Source organism: Artemia sp. Qi Xiang Cuo, chromosome 8 (assembly GCF_049724085.1).
Source record: "Artemia sp. Qi Xiang Cuo chromosome 8, ASM4972408v1, whole genome shotgun sequence".
NCBI classification, from domain to species: Eukaryota; Metazoa; Arthropoda; class Branchiopoda; order Anostraca; family Artemiidae; genus Artemia; species Artemia sp. Qi Xiang Cuo.
In genome coordinates, this window is record NC_142801.1 from 34,460,642 (window position 1) to 34,481,551 (window position 20,910).

At 37.1% G+C, this 20,910-nt stretch overlaps 1 protein-coding gene across 1 annotated transcript in view; it reads left to right on the plus strand.

Moving 5' to 3' along the window:
* LOC148949350 (uncharacterized) overlaps positions 1–20,910 on the plus strand; it is a 177,224-nt gene that overhangs the window by 61,096 nt on the left and 95,218 nt on the right. The window lies entirely within an intron of this gene.

A 20,910-nucleotide genomic window follows, 5' to 3' on the forward strand; every position in this document is an offset into this window, starting at 1 on the left:
AATCAAATGAGCCCTCTATAAAGTTTATACGAGCATCCCTGTCGTAAGAACCATACATGCCCTTAGGGCATAACTTAGAACGGCTTCCCCTGTGCCCTGGGGGGTTCTATTGACACCAGATTTTTTCTTATCCGACTTTGAACTATTTTTAACAAGATGTCTATCTCAAAATTTTCAATAGATGGGTTGGGGGATAGCTGCCCTCAGATCTCTTTTGACTATTAAAAAGTGAGCTCGAACTTTCAATGTCCAATCAAATGAGCCCTCTCTGAAGTTTATACGAGCGTCCCTTTCATACGAACAATATGTGCCCCAGGGCATAACTAACAACGCCTGCCCCCGGGCCCTGGGGGGTTGTGACGACACCTGAGTTTTTGTTATCTGACTTTTGAGAAATCTTTAACTTAATGCCTAAGTAGTAAGTCATATAAAGTTTCTGAATATACATGCACTTTCACAAGCCTGAGGCAAGAATATGCGTGTAGTTTAACCGGTACATTGGGTTACCAGGGCCAGTCACCTATTACTATGAACGATGCTTACCTTACCAGACAAGTTTTCTAATGTAACACCCACTTTTTGGAGGTTAAACAGAGAGAGAGAGAGTGGCGGTCACACTAACTTGATTAGTAGCTGGATTCGGATATAAGGAGTAATTTTCATTGTAGTTCTTATTAGTAATAGAATCGAATTCAGAGAGAGAGAATAGTTTATTTGAGAGGATATTAGTGGAGAAAAAAATTAGTGGTGCATTTACATTATTGGAGATTATTGATGGAACCGACAGCAGCAGCAGCAACAATATACAAGTACCCAATGTATCTGTGGAAATAACCACTGGATGTACACTATGTCTTGAATGGGACATTATGTATGCGAGATACGTGATATCATTAGGCAAGTTTAAGGAGGAGGAGCAACTATGTTTTGCTGGAAAAGTGAATATTCTCCATATAAATAAACTTCGGTCAGCATTAGATGTCCTATCAAAATATATTGATGAGAACAAAATTCATCAGTGAATATTATTATTGTAATTATGTTCAATAAAAAATGTTTCTAAATCAATGGTATTTTTTCTTTCTTTCTAAAGTAGACTAGAGTATATTTTCTAGAGTACAAAAAGAAATTCTGTTTAGTCTGAAGTTGGTTTTGAGAGAGTTAGGACTCTAAAAAATGGATAGATTCGAGAAAGAGCGAATCATGAGGAATCTAGTTCTTATTGACAAACGTTTGATTCTAGAAGATGATTTTCTAGAGTTGTCTGTTCAAAGGAAGATATTTTCTCGGGGAATGCTTGTTGATATATTGAAAACTGATTCTCCATCATTAGAGTATTTTATAAAGCTTCTACATCGTGGTCCAAATGCATTTACACAATTTATTGATATATTGATCACGACACGGCAAAATTATATTGTGGATATGCTTTTAAACATTAGTTTTGAAATTTAGGACCTTTTCATGAGAAAGATGGTGCTCAAGGATGATTTACTCCTCTCTCTCTCTCTCAGACAATTTTTGTTGTTGCTAGCTCTGTTTCATTGTGGTAGTGAGAGTGTTAACACATGATAAAATGTTTCATACATGTCCGTTATGTATGTAATCACTGGGCAGTTGGTCATCATCATGTGAGAATTGCACAGTGATTGAGGAGTATGATGAAAAGTGTAGATTATGCAACCCGTGTAAATTGAATAGAGGATATGCTGTGCAAATTAAAGTTTGTAATTCCTGTCTTGAAGAGGTGTGTGACTCTCATCCTAGAGGTCACCTATGCTCCAATTGTCATTATGATAAATGTAATCAGTGGGAGAGTACATATCCCGGTATGATTGAAAAGAAGCCTGACCGTGATTTTAGTTTATTGCTACGAGATTGGTATCGTCGTGGTTTTAGATTGTTTTGGGAGGAGGAACCGGGTCATCGATTCAACTGCTGGAACAAAAAACGAATATGATTTCTACATCATCGTTCCGAAGACAGTGGGTGTTATGATTACAATCTGACTGATTTTTATTTGGCTGTGACGGAATGTGATTCGACACTTGAGGACACTGTTTTAGAAATTGCTTCAAATAAGCAAATTCAAACATGTGAATTCTATAGAATGAATGAGAATAGTATCATTGACTATACAAAGAGAGATGACAAGAGTGAAGTCACACTCTACTGTAGAAAATGTGACCCTGACATTGCACTACATCAGGATCAGTACACTGTGAATTCAGATAATCTACCCACACTAGTCTTTGTTGACAAAGACCTAGTAGTGGATGAAATCTAAGGAGTAGAAATTTCGTTTTATAAGGCATAGATATTATTTTATTATTAATAAACAATTTAACATACATCTTTAGAACATTTTATTATTAGTGCATTAAAATAAATATTAAATAAACTTGTAAGTATTTTATCCACTAGAAAGTCGTTTAATTGAGGTACGTCAACGTAGAAGTCGAGAAACTGATTTTAGCTGTAACCACGACATCTGAGCATGAAAAAGAGCAGTGCATGAAGGTCACATGTCCTAGTCGATAAATCCTGTACTCTTCATAGATTTTGAATAATGGTCTTCTCCCTGCTTTCAATAAAGTTGCTGATGTATGGTGCGTAGAATTTAAACGATAGGCCAAGAGGATCTAAAAATTTAATGTTCTTCGCTGTTTGAAGGATGCATAGCCAATGACCGGTCTTCAAAGTCGAGGGACTGCTATTAACAATGATTAGGGTATTGTTAACATTTGGAATTTTTTCAATGAAGTCCGAGGGTCTACAATAGGACTTGTACAGGGACATGTATGGATCCATACTAATTACGTTGAATATTTGCTTACTGTTCATGGTGCAAGATCTAGTAGAACAATGCCGTCGGGGGTGATATCCCAATAGGTTTCAAAGTGGCTCAGTGATATTAACGTGATACTGTCGGCCAGAGTAGTGAAAAATCCAGACTCTAAACGTAAATTCCCTTTTCTTACTATGGTCATATCCTGTGTGCCAGACAAATCTAAAATAATAACCCCATGATTTTTTTAAAACATTGAATCGGTTATTCCATTTTCAAATAGTTGAGAATCATGATCTAGGGATTGCATAGTCAACTCGTACAGGGTTCTATAGGATTTTTTGTCAAATGATAAAGTGTACAGTGGAATACCATTCACTTTGCACACAAGGCTAGATAGACCGAAAAAATTAAAATCATGGGGGGATTCAGTCCAGGATCCAACGACACTGCCACTCTTCACAAAGGCCAAAGCCAATTTTGATGGGATTTCTCCATTGATAAATGATGAATCGCTATAGCTACGAGAGCCGGTGGCAATGTGACGTTGATTGGTGATCGTATGGGGGACAAGAAGTTTAATGTTGTTGCCATTGGCTCTTAACTTTTCCACTGCCAATGCAACAGAGCTCATAACCTGTTGTTTTCGGACGTGGAGAATTGCCGATGTGATAATGACATTTGCATCGGGTGCTGCAGGAAGTGTTTTTCTCAAAATGAAATTTGATGGGGCCATCTGTAACTTTATGTCAATCTTGATATTAGGGGGGAACCATTGGGGTATATTGAATATCTCATGATTTAATTTTCCAACTATATGATACTCCTGGATCACTGCTGTAGCCAACTCACCGTCAGTATTAACACCTGATCTATATTCATAGCCCAATGATGGTCCTCTCAACTCCTTGTAAGCCTTTGGTGTCATCAGCATAAATTGTATTTAGCTTGTATAGTTTGATAAATTATTGCTAGTGCTCACAAATGTTCCATTAATAAATATATTAATTGGTTTGAATATGTTTTGTATAATACAGTTTTCATAGGAGAGACCATCGCCGGCATTTGGAGTTGTATTATCTGACTTTTTCATCACCACAACATTTAAATCAATAAATGTTGACGACAAGTCAATGAAATAGTCTTCATTGGAAAATATTTGAAAGTGTATATTTTCCGAGAGGGGTTGTTGGGGGTGAAATTGTTCATAGTAGCCATACTTGACACTGACATCAACATTTTCAGCATTGAATAGATTCAATGAGGAGCCAATTGATGGATATGATTCCTTGTGAGGAAGATAAGTCATCTTAAGAGAAGAAATCCCTCTTTGATCACACAATCTTTTTCTTTTTCTTATTCTTCTTCTTCTGCTTATCGGGATTCCTTGTCTTATTCCTCAAAGTCCTTATAGATGTCCTTTGCTTCTTGCCTGGGTTGAAACTGATGAGTGTATGACACGAATGCATTCTTTTCAATACCTTCCCATTTTGTCGAGATTTTAGTTGCTCACCAACGGCTCTTTCTGAAGATATAATATTTTCCTTAACACTCTCCTTGAAATTCATGCCCGACCCCTAGTCCTGTAGTGTGGAGGCAGCAAAATTTGATGCAGCAGGTACAAGATAATATCTGGCAAGGGGTAGTGCAGAACGAAATAGCCTAGCAAACTAGCTACCAAGACCATAGCCAGACATTGTAGTACGACCCTTGTAGTAGTCCAATCCATTGCCTATTTAACGTGGACTCAGAGCACCAACATAGCAATCAATATCGGGACAGACAAATGGATTTCTCCTATTGTTCATTTTAGGTGATTCTGATGCCGTTGACGAAGGGTATAAAATGATAAGTAATCACAGCTAAGCCTTTTTTTAGTGCTAGAGGATCCAACAAAAAAATGCTCAGTTTTAATCGGCAGATTTTCGAATACTAAACGTTTGCAGTGACTAACTGAATATACTTTATTTTATAGTGATGAACAAGTTCTTGAGATGTTTATCGTTCAATGACACGTAGGAGGGGGACATTTGAATTACCGACTCTCGATGTTTACACAAAGGATGCATAGAGAAATATGCAAGAGTCCGAAGCAAAACCAGGTAGATAATAAGCAAAACTAACTTGATTCATCCCATAAACAGTTCCAGCATTTTCCCCATTGATCATATTCTGTTTAAAGCCAAGAACATCTCTCAAATTATCATTGAGAATAATTATCTAAGTGTCCAGAGGTGAGATAATGTAAATCCTATCATGTCTCAACGAATAATTAAAGTAGAATTTACCATTCATACGATATAAGATTTTTCTATTGATTGCACGACGCAAATCCCCCATATTATCATAGTCAATATATTTCAATTTGGAAGGTTGATATTCACTATATTTAAGTGTTTCAACCCATTTAAAGACAACATTCTTCAACCCATTCATAGTCCCATTGAGTAGTATAGCTTTTATATCATAGATACGATCCTTTATCAGGATGTAATAGGCATTTTTGAGAATACAGTCTACAAGAGCCACTGCATGTGCACTGGCAAATTTGATGGCAGGGGAGAGTTTTGTCCAAAAATCACTTGTCGTCTTCAAGTCATTGTAGAGAGGATCGGAAACGTTGGACATGAAAGTCACATAGAAATCATTGGGCATTGTCAACATCTTCAACACCGATCCAAGAATCAAAATCAGAGTTGTATCCTAGCCACCGAACAAGTACAAGGGGTAGTTTCTTACCCCTGCGAGTACGTGTCTTTAATATCTTTTCAATTTGATAGATTTCACTAGCATTTTTAACTTTTTGTAGTTCATAGTCATAAAAGCCGCCGAGAATCTCTTCATCTTTGGTATCACGCAGGCGATAAGTTATGGGCTTAGTGTCTAGGATTTTTGCCACTTTAAAAAGTTCTGTGGGCCACAAGTAATTCCCCTTTTCAAAAACATTAGTTGGTCTATTAATTCGAACAGTATCACCAACATTGAATTTATTTTTCATCTTCTTGACAGCCGATTCATTGGAATACTGTTTAAGAAAGGTGTCAATTGTATCATGATCAGAATGATGAACTTCCGTTGGCGTAGAGTTGGACAATGATCAATGAGGTCGTTGATTATAAATCAACATGATTTTATCAAGATCATGAATAAAAGTCGGTGTATTATTCAATCTACAATATCTTGAAATTAAAAGACGAATATTTCTTATCAATCGTTCGGCCAATGCAGACTTTATAGGACTCTGACAATGATAGAGTAGTGTACTATATTTCTCTAGTACTTTTGCAATATGGGGATTAAAAAATTCACTACCGCGATCCGTTTGATTTTCTTTATATGAATTCTGTTCGACAATACTTTCAATGGCCTGAGCAACTTCAACCCCTCTCTTTGATCGCAATGGAATTGCATATGCATAACGACTATAAACACTGATTGCAAGTAGGATGTACTTGTGCGGTGTATTGTGACGTCTTTGAAGCTCATCTAGAGTCAGGAGATCTGCTTGCATTATATGCAATGGGTAAAAGGCTTTAGTTTTTCGATATTGATTGGCACGAAGTCTATGATTTCTATGCAGAGTGTAACTTGATTCATTTTGTAGATAGTCTTGTACACTTTTAGTGTGAACACCAGTGACTTTGGAAAGAGTGGTGGGGGAACTTAAACTCCCCGCCTCACCAATATTTTCATAAACACCTTTCAGAACTTCAACCATTTTGAACGTAAACACGTTGTGTAACGTCCGCTACCCGTTTGTATACTGGCTGCTGGTGGTGGTGGTGATGGTGACGTTGACTTGATACGTCTTCGCTTTTGTCTAGCTCTCAGCGGTGTGCTAGTATTTTCCAAAATTGATTTAAAATCTTCTTCTTCAAGTTCATTTTTTAAGGGTTTCAATGTTGTTGATGATGATGATGATGCATGTTCATTTAATTTTTTTAGAATTTGTCTATTGCCAATAAGACTTTTTGGGAAGTTTAGTGTATTTAGAAAGTTGTATAGATGAGTGTCAAATGATAATAGTCTTTTACGATTTGTAACCATGTCATAGATTAAATCAAGTAGATTATAGCTCTTGCCCTGAATTATAATCCCTGTTCCATTGCTCTCAACTTGAATATGTTCTTGACCACTCTCCAAGAGATAGGTTAGGCGTCGTTTTCGTTTTTCAACATATGATTTGGGGCTTAGATTTACAAATTTAGATACAATTTAATCCAATTCCTCCTTCTTCAGTTGTGTTCCAGCAGCAGCAGCAGAATCCTGAGGAGATGATTCTTTTTTGGGATCAGCACCAGCAGTGGGCTTCGACCGATAGGACTTGTGTTTGTCCACTCGGCGAAGTGCATCTTGAAGTAAAAGCAGTTTTTTATCATCCTCAATATTCTCATTGTCAAGGAATTTACTCAGATTGTTCTCAAAGTGTTCAACGGGTGAGAGAGCGAGTTCTTTTGGAGTCCATTTATAGGGTTTTGCCATTCTCTTTCTAGAAAAAACTGTTTACAAGTCCTGCAATTATTGGCAGTAAAAGTGTGAAAAAGCTACCGCCCGCCTGAAGAAGTCGTTTCCTTTTGAAATTCTTTCCTTTCTTCTTAGAGGCCCATGTACGTACAATGGAATGATGGTGCTTTGCCTGTTGCTTAATTACTTCCGGCACTTGAACATTACCCTCGGTCAAATTTAAACAAAATTCGGATATTAGATTAATGAAATCGTTGTCAATACCGTGTTTGAGTATTGCTTTCCTAAGCGGAGGTTTTGAAGTGCTTAGAACTGAAAACAAATGTCTATTTTCATGTAGTTTCTTCAGTGTCATGTTAGCGACTAATAAGTCTTTTTAGTGTTCACGGGGAGATATACTGTAATTTCATTGTCAAAAATATCTGTGACTAGACGCAGATCCTTGGGTGTATTTTGATTAGGATCTAATAGGATATAGCCGTAGGTTTTATTAGTTACCTGATTGCATGCTGAGAGCATAAGATTGGGGGCTCCTAGATTTATTTGTTTATTGAGCGTTATTAGTGAGCTAGAATCGCGAACAACTTTCTACATGATACAGTAGGTGAAGTTCAATGCAAGTGTTCGCATACATTTGCTCTGATGAAAGGGATTGTGTAGAACCAGTGTAACTGAAATCTGTTCATGATGATAGCGAACAGTGAACAGTTGTAGCATTTCCTGGGAACATTTTTCAATAGATTCAGACAGATCGTCAATGATCAACCAAGAGTTTTGTTCAATAATGCTGAAAACATCAAGTCCCTGTATGAATTGTATCTGCACCAACCCCGTCGTGGCAGCAATTGCTTTTATTTTATCATATGACTCCTGCCAAATACTGTAACAATAGTAGATTTTTTTCGGCTTTTCCAAAAACATTTTATCACAATTTATAATTATTTTAGTTAAGAGTGTTGTTTTGCCTGATATTGAAGGTCCACACAGAAACGATCTGAATGGTGTTTTAAATTGATACATGTTTCCTTCAATAGTTCACTTAGACAACTAACTGTAGACTATGGCTGTCAAATGACTAAATAATTTCCCTATTACTTCTCCGTTTAATAATAATAATTAGAAGAAGAAGAAGAGGAATAATATTTTCTTTTATTGTATACATAAAAAAGCTAAGAATACTTTTTAAAAAAAATACTATATTGAAAAAGGCACATTAAACATGAATAAAAAAATACACTTTTTTTTTTAATTTATTTATAATAAAAAAATACAACATTTACATAACCACTAGAAAAAAAAAACACTTAAATAAATACACTTTTTTTTTATAAAAAAAAATACAACATTTATTGGACTAATGCACTTGCGAAATAATATCATACACTTTTATTTACAACATTTTAAATTTTGGGGTCCCCCCTCCCCCCGGGGGGCGGCCGCTGCGGCGGCCGGGGCCGGGAAGCGCCGGGCGCCGGAAGCGGGGGGCCCGCTGTGGCGGGCCCGGGCCGGGGCCGGCATTAAATACTGGAAATTGATCTGCCTTTCACACACACACACATTGAAAATTGATTGTGATAAAGAAAAAAAAAGAATTAAAAAAAAAACACCTAATTACCCAAAAAACCCTCCCACCCAATTTATACTTTTTTTTTTAGTGAATTAAAGTTAATTTTTCTGGACAGAGTTGTTTTCTGTACTCTATACATTCAACTCGGTCTTCTCGACTTCTGATTCGTACGCTCTCGCACATTTTACCGAAAGCTGAGTTCAAAATGAGTTTATAGACTTCTTTTTCAACCTTCGTTTTCGCTTGTGAACGCTTACTGACAAAGGCGTCAATAAACGTTTTCATATAAGGCTTTTGATCAAATTGGAGGGCTATATGAACCTTTGTGACCTTGAAACCATTTTACACCATCAATTTAAATAGCACATGATGAACAACGATATTCTGTTTCGAGTTGAGGTCGGCAATTAGTTTTTTTTTGAAGGTACCCAGTGCATACTCCCATCCTCTACTAAAGATGAATTGTAGGGGCTCAGAGAGTCCCTACCCACCGGTCTCTTTATGCAAGGAGAAACAAAGTCTTTTACCTAGTCATGGATTTACATGGGTATTTCACTGTCAATTTAAAAAAACCATCCCTGTGCCCCATTCTCCTCAACACTGGCAATGTTAGGGAAATTCGAAGCACATGGATTGTTAAGCAATTTTTAATTGCCACACGGCAAACAGTAGTGAGACATTGCCGGTTGGTAAAGAGAATTCATATCCAGAAAAACTGCGTCTGTCTTTTCATCGGTGTGCTGTCCACTCGGATCTGTTTTCATGATATAATCCCCGTGAAAAACATACCCACCTCTATTTGATGTCTTTACAAACAGATGCTGATCCACATCGGCAATCAGACCTATTTATTATTTGCTGATTTTATATTTAAAGTACATCACCAACTGGGGGGGGGAAAAATAATAAACTAAATCCAACCCCAAATCCCCATAGATTTTATCCGTATTTTTGCACACAATATCCAGAAGAGTGAGTACGTCACTGTCCAAGTAAAGTTTACAATAATCCCCCCCATTTTTACATCTGCCCTTTGACCAAACACTATTATCAAATTCGTAGTAGATAGTGGTGAACTCACTATAATTAAGATAATTGTAAAAAGATTAAATTGGCTGTAATGAAACCTGATCTAGCATCCAGCCAGAGTTGTAATTATAATATGGATATAAAACCTTTCACGTTAATAAATCATACATTTCATCATCGGGGCCGCGCTGTTTGAGGAGGGGGACGCTATCAAAATTGTCAATTTTCTGCACCTGAATTAATTTACTTAAATATGTGGGGAAGAAGCTGACAGAGTATAAAAAACAGATTTTATTCAGGCACGTGTTACCCTTGTCAACTGTTTTCCACTTGAATTCTAGCAGCAGTAGCTTCTCCAATGGTTTGAGTACGATATTATAAGAAAAAGAACCATATATCCATGCGTCATCTACAACTCCTACCTGGGCAATGCGGGCCAACGCCGGAAGAACAAACTTTCAGTCGTAATTAGAATTGTGTATAAAAACAGGTACGAAATATTGTTGTCTAAAGTTTAAATTGCATGACTGATGTGCTACCCGTCTAAAGTTACTCCCCCCCCCGATGTAATTTACAACTACAACTGATCGTGGCCGATCCTCTTCTTCCTTCCCCCAGTCCAAACACCATCATCAAAATCCTCCCGGCAACCCCTACATCTTTTACGATTTTTACTAGCCACTCTATCATCTGGTGATCTTAGCATAGGATAGTTTGTATAACGAAGGCGCGAAATTGCACCGTTCGCTGTTTTGATTAGACTGACCAATGCCGAGCGCCTGCAGTCTTCACCGTCACCCAACATCTCACCTACATCCAACACTTGCATGGTATTGTTGGAATATCGTTGCGCGTGAGCGTGAGAGACCCGTATGGCTTCATGTATTTTAACACGATTTGAATTTGACGGGTCTCCCACGTTTGTCAACTTAGCCTCGCAGTCCAAAGCGATCTTGTTGCTCTGTAGGAGCATGTTTTGAAAATTTTTAAAACGTAAGATCACTCTATCTCCGCTTACCGTCTCCACAGCCTGGTATCCATGACGTTTACAGTGTTTCATGTGATGCTTTAACTTTAAATCACTCCAAAATCTTGAGAGGCATGTTGGACAGTAATAACACACACCCCCACGCCCTTTTTACCCTCACTTAGAAACCTACTAATATCCGTCATCGGATTGAAATGACCAATTGAATCGGAGTCTGTGGGTGGGGTATATAGAAGCCAAACCCAATGTCATACTGATTCAATTGAAGGAGCTCGCACTGGAAATAATACACCCTTCTTATCGGAACGCTGGCCCTCCTCAAATTCTGTTTCATACTGTAACACCGTGACACCAATCTTTAAATGTGCATTAGCCCGCTCAAAAATATCGATTCCTTTTAGTGTCATGGGGAATTGACCATTTAAACAATTAAAATTTACTTTGGGGAACTTTGAACCCTCCCTACCATTAACTGCCATTTTGTCCAACTTTTTCTTAGTGGCATCTATTCGAAGTGGTCTGTATGCTGCAATTAAAAATGCATACTTGAAACACTGCAGCCTCGTATCGAAAGAGATTCGTTGTATCCCCTTACACCCCTCTAAATCTGAATGATATTTTAATTCAATTGCCCTCTCCCCATACCCCCCTCTTACAATAAAATGCTTTTTAAACCTACATATATTAAACATTTAAACTGTCAACAAATAAAGCCACAGATCCACTACCCTCATTGTTATAATTTTCCCACTTACTTTGAATACTATTAGCCCAATTTAGAAAAACCTCCCCATAATTTGATAAATGCAGGTGCATTGCCAACATCTCTGTGTGCACGTATTCCGAATACATCTCACCCGCATTTTCATTAAAAAAAAATATTTTTAGTGCTATTGATGCTTTTAAACTGACCCCCACTCCCCACACCTCCATTTGTTGTTCAAGAATAGCTCGAATCTTATCAGTATATGAATGTGTAATGGCCAGGGGATCTGTTATTATATCCCCCGACACTAGGGAATTGAAGGGGTCACCGAATTTGGTACTGTTGAGCAATATGTGATACGATGCGGAGTTTGAAGGAAACAAATCCGAAAGAGGGGATAATATTGCTATTGTATTGCTACTACTGTTTATAACATTAGTTGGTATGGCGGAGTGTAAGAGAGAATTGTCAATAACATTACCACTCCCAGTCTGGTCTGTTCAATCACATTGGGGGGATATGTCATGAGGTAGTCCCCTAGTACATATTCCAAGGTGTTTGGGGACAATTGGTCGAGCCAGTCTGTATTGTCCTGTGATGGAATTTTGTTATGAGGACCCGGTTCAGATGCACTAGTAACATCACCTAAATGTTCACGCATAAAACTATCTGTCCAGTCTGGACCCCCAAACATGTCAATATCACATCTTAAGTCGTCTAGGCTTGCCATTTCCCCAAAAACATCATTAAGGAACCCCCTATGCCGCTCCATATTCTCTAGAACTAGTGTAGGTTCATCACTGAACTCCGTTGGTGGTGAAAGAATTGGCCCTGTAAATACACTTGGTTCATCACTCAATTGTGTCGGTGGTGGTGCTATATCTTTAATCTGTAGAAAAAAAAAGTTTTATTTTTTTTGTAAAATAACCATTATTTTTATAAAGTTAATAAACTATGTCAATTTCTCATAGTCATTGTCCCACCACCTGAACAATTAAAAGAAGAAGAAAAAAAAGTTACATTACCATATGTCTTTCATTATGACAACTGAACATGTTAAAAAAATATATATTGTTTTAGTCAAAAAAATGTAGTCTTATTCTTAGTGGGTAAGTTAGAACAAGAGAATGATAAAAAAAAACTAATGGTTTTATTTCCAAAAATTTTTAGAATAAAAACTAGAAATATGGATCTAATTCTAGTGCTTGATCCTCTTCAATATAACTCTCAATAAAATTCGACCATCGTTCAACTGATATGGTATACTGTACGAACACTTGCTCTTTAGCTTCGGTTAATGGACACGAAGCCCATACGTCGGTGGTTGGTGGTGATACTCTTTCCACAATCCAAATTTTCTTATGTATTTTGGCAACAGATTTGTTTGAAGTTGTGGACGTAGTTGACCTGGTCTAAATAAACCGTTGTAAGAGAGAGAACAACTTTTTTTCTCCATCCATATCAACAATTAAAGTACAATTAAAATGCCGGATGGTCCTTTTAGAGCCCCCCGGGAAGGACCCTTGGGAACCGGGAGCTTCCTTCGAGGTAGGAGGATCGATACCCTTTTGAGTTGGGATATCGGACTTCACAACACTGTTCAAGAAGAACAGCCTCAAATTCTTTCTCGAAAACAACTTTTAAAATGTCCCTGAGTGTTTCAACGAAAAAATTGCTTGAAATGAGTTCGCCCCAAATGTTATTTCTTGACAACACTGTGAAGACATAATTGGAGATTATTAAAAACCTTCTTCCTATGTTAATATATCTTATCAGAGATAGTCATCCTGTTACAAGAACCCCACTTAAAATTCAAATTATATCTATCGAGCGGATTAAAATTCAGATGTAGCGATGGGAGATTTTGATAAGCGCCGGATGTGCGCAAAAGCTTAGTGCGAAAACATACCCCAGTTTAAGAATGGTTGTCAACTGTAAACTAGTGAATTGTCTGTTTTCATATAGTTAGTTTGTTTAAAGGAATATTGGATTATTGCATTGGTAGACGTCTTGGTTAGAAGAGAAGTTACAAGGTAAGGTTTTTTAGAAATGCATGATAAGCTATTTCAGTGTTATAAGCATTCCTTTATATACTGCTAATTTGGTTAATGAAAGAAAATGAAATAGGATTATTATAGAATAGTTTAGAAACAAATTTAAGTTTTACTCATCAAAAGTTATGCACCTGAGAAAATTTACCTTATTTTTGAAAATAGGGAAAGAAAAAATTATGTATATACTTACAAATTCCGACTGGGCTTCTACCCCTTAGTTCCCGGGCAAAACATGAAGGGGGTCAAGATAGCGATCTTGAGTAAGCTGGGCCGAGGTATTATGAGAAGCAGTCCATCCTCTTTTTAACTTTCTTCAAGCTTGCGTTGAGCTAATACTAGCATAAGAGGACCCTGGCAGTATAAGCTGGGTGGTTGTTGGCTGGTTCAGGTCGTGTATAATTCTACCAGCATATTTTATATTTGATAGTCTTGCGGCTTGCATTAATGCAGCTTCGCTCCATCTCGGTTTATTTTCAAAAGGGGGTTTTTTGCACTTATCCAATTCATTAAAAAAAAGATAAATTTTACCATGAAAAAAAAACAACTCCCCTTTTTCCATCTTGTTTGATAAATGCTTAAGAGGTAAAATTTTACCCACCTCATGTTTAAATGCAAAAACTTTATTGCTCAATAAGGCGTGATGCATATAATTGGTTAAAGTTGCTCCTATTATTAATTTCTTTACCTTCCTTCTTCTTCTTACTGCTAAATAAAAACGAACAGAAATTATATCGTATGTGAGAGGGTTCTCCCCCAAGTCAATACCTCGCTCTTTACGCTACAATTTTTTTAGTGCTTTCAAAAGAGCTATCTATTCTAATTAAACGACCTTTGTTATTCAGGGGTTTGTGAATCAAAATTTGTTTTTAACTTTTAACGTAGAGTGTGGTATTGTCTAAGGGGGGAACCCTCCCCCTCATATACGTAATAACATATACGTAATAAAAAAAAATATAAAAAAAAAACAAGCGATACGGCTCAATAATAATCCAAACTTTTAAAAACGGAATTTTGATGTTAATAAATGTATCAAAAGAATGTGTTTATAATGCTGATTCTAAATATATAAATTTTATTAAGTTTAGTATTACTCATCAAAGGCTACGAGCCTGAGAAAATTTACCCGATTTTTTAAAGAGGGGGGAAACATCCCCTACAAGTGAATGATTTTTAATGAAAATCACACCGTCAGATTCAGCGTATCAGAAAACCCTATTACATAGGTTTCAAGCTCATATCTGCAAAAATCTGTAACTTTGTATTTTTTGCCAGAAGAAAAATATACGAATATCGAAGTTAGTTACGTAAGTTAATTTGTAAAGACATCCATTTAGCAAAAGAAAAGTAAAATTTTGTATGCAAATAAAAGCTACATTAACTAAAAAACTATCAGAAATTAAAAAAAAAACAAGTTTTTTAAACTGAAAGTAAGGAGCGACATTAAAACTTAAAACGAACAGAAATTATTCCCTATATGAAAGGGACTGCCCCCTCCTCAACGCCTTGCTCTTTACGCTAAAGTTTGACCCTGTCTCACAACTTTATTTTTGTAAACAATAAAAAACTTTAGCGTAAAGAGCGAATCCTTATGATGATGATTTCAAATATATCAGTTTCATCAAGTTTAGTTATACCGGTCAAAAGTTACGCGCCTGAGAAAAATTCGGCTTGTTTTCGAAAAAGGGGAAACACCCTCTAAAACTCATAGAACTTTAATGAAAATCACACCATCAGATTTAGCAAATCAGAGAACCCTACTATAGAAGTTAAAAGCTCCTATCTGCAAAACTGTGGAATTTTGTATTTTTTACCAGAAGAAAGATCACAGATGCATGTTTAGGGCTACTTGTTTTTTTGTTTTTTTGTTGTTTTTTTTTCCCTGGGGAGATAGTATCGACCCAGTGTTCCAATAATACCCTGAGAGGGCTCATTAGAACGGCAATTAAAAGCTATATTGTCCTTTTTAAGTGACCGAAAAAAAAAATTGAGGGCAACTAGGCCCCCCTCCGATGCAATTTCTTCTCCAAAGTCATCCATAGCGACATTGGAATTAGACAAACCCCGTTTATAGCAAGAGCCTGTGAAATTTGACCCCCAAAACTCTCACACTCTTTGTAACACGCAAGCTTTTCATTCAAACCAGAAAAAAAATACAACATGCATGGAAAAAGCTTGTTTCTGAATGATAAAGAACTGTTTTTCAAAACAATTAAAACTTGTAAACATACCTGTGGAGAAGATATTTTATTTACATAATAGAAAAAGTGTGCTTTGACGTTTCTATCGAATATAGTCGTCATATTCTTAAGATTTTGTATTGTTGGAGGGGAGGGGGTCTAAGTCCCTCTGAAATTTGAATTTACCAGTAAAACGTTTTTCTTTTTTTTGGGGGGGGGAAATAGAAGAATGAAAAGTGTACTCACATTGAAAATGGACGAATCCATTGTTTTCAAAGTTAATAATATATGGTGTACTATAAACAATGTCTTAAAACATAATGAAAATTGGAATGCAGTGTATGGCCATTATATTGGTTTTTTTTAATTGAGTACACTATAGCTCGCCAAGTTTTTTAAAAAACTGACTAATCAAGTTATCATATGATGTAAGCACCAGCTTTCTCTAAGCGATTAACACACAAAAAATGAGTGTCACAATAGAAAACCGGTCTGCCAAGCCATGTAGGGTTCATAGTAATAGCTAACTGGCCCTGGTAACCCAATTACTTGAAAATACACACATATTCATGCCTCAGGCTTGTGAAAGTGCATGTATATTCAGAAACTTTATATGACTTACTACTTGCCTATCTCAAAATTGACTCGAAAAAACTTAACTAGAACTTTCAATTTTCAATCAAATGAGCCATCTCTGAATTTTTTACGAGCATCCCTTCAATAAGCACCATATATTCCCCAAGAGCATAACTTTCAACACCTGCCCTCGGGTACTGGGGGGATGTGTTGACCCCTGAGTTTTCATTATATGGTCTTTGAACTATTTAAAAAAAGCTATCTAAAAATTCTTGTCTGATGGGTTTGAGGAAAAAAGGGCGTGGGGGGGGAGGGGGCTAGGTGCCCTCGAATGTCTTTTGACTCTTAAAAAAGAAACTGGAACTATCAATTCCAAATCAAATTAGCTCTCTTTGAAGTTAGTATGAGCATCCCTTCCATAAAATCAATATATGTCTTCGGGGCATAACTTACAACGCCTGCCCTCGGGCCCTGGTGTCAACACCGGAATTTTTGTTATATGATCTTTGAACTATTTTTAACAAAGTTACCTTAAAATTTTTATTGGATGCATTTGGGAAAAAAGGTTTGGGGGGGGGGGAGCGTGGTACCCTCTAGTGTCTCTTGACGCTTAAAAAGTCAACTGGAACTTTCAATTTATAATCAAATTAGCCCTCTTTGAAGTTTATACAAGCATTCCTTCCATAAGAACCATATATGCCCACAGGGCATGACTTATAACCCTTGCCCCTGAAGACTGTGGGGGGAGTGCCCTGCTCAAATATATTATTTCCAGAACTTTCAACTACGTTGAACAAAATGGCTGTACCAAAATTTTGGTTGGATGTGTTTGGGGAAATGGTGGGCGTGGAAGGGGTGTCAGTTGCCTTAGAATCACTTTCGACTATTAAAAAGGGAACTAGCCATTTAAATTTCCAATCGAATGAGCTCTTTCTGAAGTTTCTACGTCAACGTTGTCTATACAAAACCTTATATGCCCCCAGGGCATAATTTACAACCCTTGCCTTGAGGGCTGTTGGGTAGTTGTCATCCTCAAAGACCTAATTTCCAGAACTTAAAACTACGTTGAAGAAAATTGCTATCTCAAAATATTGATTGGATGTGTTTGGGGAAAAGGTGGGCGTGAGAGGGGGGTTAGTTGCCCTCAAATCACTTTCTATTATTAAAAGGGCACTAGCCCTTTGAATTTTTAATCGAGTGAGCCTTTTTGGAAGTTTCTACGACACTGCCTTCTATAAAAGCCTTATATGCCCCAAGGGAATAACTTAAACCCCTTGCCCTGAGGGTTGTGCGAGAGTGTCCTCCTCAAAAACATATTTTCTATCTGGAAATCAGCTACGCTGAACAAAATGGCTATATCAAAATTTTGATTGGATGGGTTTGGGGGAATGAGGGGCGGGGGGGGGGGGCTAGTTGCCATCCAATCATTCGACTATTAAAAAGGGCACTAGCCCTTTGAATTTTCAATCGAATGAGTCCTTTTTGAAGTTTCTACGACAACGCCTTCTATAAAAACCTTATATGCCCCCAGGGCATAACTTAAACCCCTTGCCCTGAAGGTTTTGGGGGAGTTTCCTCCTCAAAAACATATTTTCTATCTGGAAATCAGCTACGCTGAACAAAATGGCTATCTCAAAATTTTGATTGGATGTGTTTGGGGGAATTATGGGTGTGGGAGGGGGGGGGGGTGGTGGTCTAGTTAATCACTTTCGACTATTAATAAGGGCGCTAGAACTCTTGATTTCCAATCGAATGAGCCCCCTTTGAATTTTCTACGACGACCCCTTCCATATGAAGTGCCTCTGGGAAAAAATAAATAAATAATAAAACAAACTACCATAAATCAGCATCGATAAATAAATGAAACCAAAAATGAACTGAAATTACAATAAATAACAGAGTCAAACTCGAAACGAGAAGAAATTAGCATAGGTTGGGCTCAAAACCCCTATACCTTTCCTAGGCCAGAACATAATTTGCACTTTACTGAAAAAAAAAATACAAATGAATGTGCATTGTCAGTTTAATATACTTATGCTGATATTTAGCAATCAAAATGTTAATATTATTTGATTTATTAAAGTTATAAAAGTATAAACATTTATATTTTTTTCAGCAAAGTGCAAATTATGTTCTGGCCTTGGGAAGGCATAGGGGTTTTGAGCCCAACTTATGTTAATTTCTGCTCGTTTTGAGTTTGACTCGGTTATTTATTTTAATTTCTGCTCGTTTTCGGTTTCATTTATTTATCGATGCTGATTTATGGTAGTTTCAGGCTTGGTAGATTATTTGATTTTATTTTTGCTCATTTTTTGTTTAATGGAGTTTTTTACTTTTCTTTGAAAAACTTATTTTGTGGAAAGAGTTTTTTTTAATTAATTATGTTCGTTTTATATTGACATAGTCTTTTCAGAGAAAAGAAAACAATACTTTAAATCTTTTCGATTTTTAAGAATTTATAGTTTGGCCTGCTATTTGTATGCTGGAGAAAAATTTTCAGCAATTATTAACAGCATACACCCTTTTAAAAATCTGGACACAAATAGTAGTGTTTAATTTAGTTTTATACATCTTCTAGTTGACCTGCAAGGGAAAACTTGATACCATTCGCAAAAAAATCTGTTTACTTTCTTTTAAAACTTGGATACACTTACGTTATTTTAATTTGGTTAAATTTTAAGAACAGAAGCAGCCGCTATAGTTTGAAAATAATACCCTCAGTCGTTCTTGGGATGCTGCCGAGATGCCTTATTGAGAATTAGCATTAACACAGTGCATTTTGATTTAATCTTATGGCAACATTTAGTTTTTAAACATAATGTCAAATGGGAGGGGGGGCGGGGCAGGGGGATTAGTTTCCCTCCAATCACTTTCGACTATTAAAAATGGCATCAGCCCCTTCTATTTTCAATCGAATGAGCCCTTTTCGAAGTTCCTTCGACAACTCCTTTGTCTAAACACCAACAACAACAAAAAAATAACGCGGTTTATCCACATACATCTGTACCATAAAAGTGTCAAGCCTTCCAATCCCTTCTGACTATTTAACAAGACATAAAGCCTCTCGATTTTTAATCGAAAGAGCATTTTTTAAGTTTCTAAGACAACACTTCCTATAAACACCTTGTATGGCCCCAGGGCATAAATTACAAATCTTACCCTAAGGGCTGTGAGGTTGGTTGTCATCCTCTAAGACCTAGTTTCCAGAACTTTCAACTATTTTACACAAAATGGCTATCTCAAAATTTTGATTGGATGTGTCTGGGAAAATGGTTGGCGTGAGAGGGGCGTTAGTCTTTCTCCAATCACTTTCAACTACTAAAAAAGGCACTAGTTCTTTCAATTTTCAATCAAATGAGCCCTTTTGAAGTTTCTACGACAACGCTTTCAATAAAAACCTAATATGCCCCCAGGGGATAACTTACAACCCTTGCCCTGAGGGCTCGGGGGGAGGGTTGTCATCCTCAAAGACCTAATTTCCAGAACTTTCTACTACGTTGAACAAAATGGCTTGGGGGAATGTGTTTGGGGGAATGGTGGGCGTGAGAGAGGGGTTAGTTACCCTCCAATCACTTTCAACTATTAAAAAGGGCACTATCCCTCTCAATTTCCAATTGAATGAGCCGCTGTTGAAGTTTTTACGACAACTCTATCATTAAAAATCTTATGCCCCTTGGGCATAACTTGCAACCTTAGCCCTGGGGACTCTCGGGGGTTTTTCATCCTTAAATACATAATTTCCAGAACTTTCAACTACGTTGAACAAAATGGGTATCTCTAAGCTTTGATTGAATGTGTTTGGGGAAATGGTGGGCGTGAGAGGGGGTTAATTACTCTCCACTCACTTTTGACTATTAAAAAGGGCAATTTCAATTTCCAATCAAATGAGCCCCTTTTGAAATTTCTACAACAACTTTCTATATAAACCTTATATGCCTTCATGGCACAAATTACAACCCTTGCACTGAAAGCTATGATTTGGTTTTTATCCTAAAAGGCCTAATTTCCAGAACTTTCGACTACGTTGAACAAAATGGATATCTCAAGATATTGTTTGGATGTGTTTGCGGAAGTGGTGGCCGTGAGAGGGGGTTAGTTACACATTTCATCAAAAACCTTATATGCCCCCAGGGTATAATTTATAACCCTCGCCCTGAAGACTTCGGGGAGAGTTTCCTGCTCAAAGTTATAATAAAATCCATCATAACATCGACAAAAAGTCCGTCAGAACATCGACACGTCTGGACATTGACACGTCAAGACATCGGCAGTATAACATCGACATATCAAGATATCGACAGTCAAAATCGCTACCCGTAAGAACATCGACACGTCAGTTCATCGACAGTCACAATCGCTACCCGTCAGAACGTTGACAGTCATAACATCAAGACGTCAGTTCATCGACAGTCGCAATCGCTACCCATCAGGATGTCGACAGTCATAACATCGACACATCATAACATCCATTTTTTTTTCGTAACGAAAATCCGTCAGAACCACTAACCGTCAGAACGTCGACAGTCATAACATCGACACGTCATAACATCTAAAAAAAAAT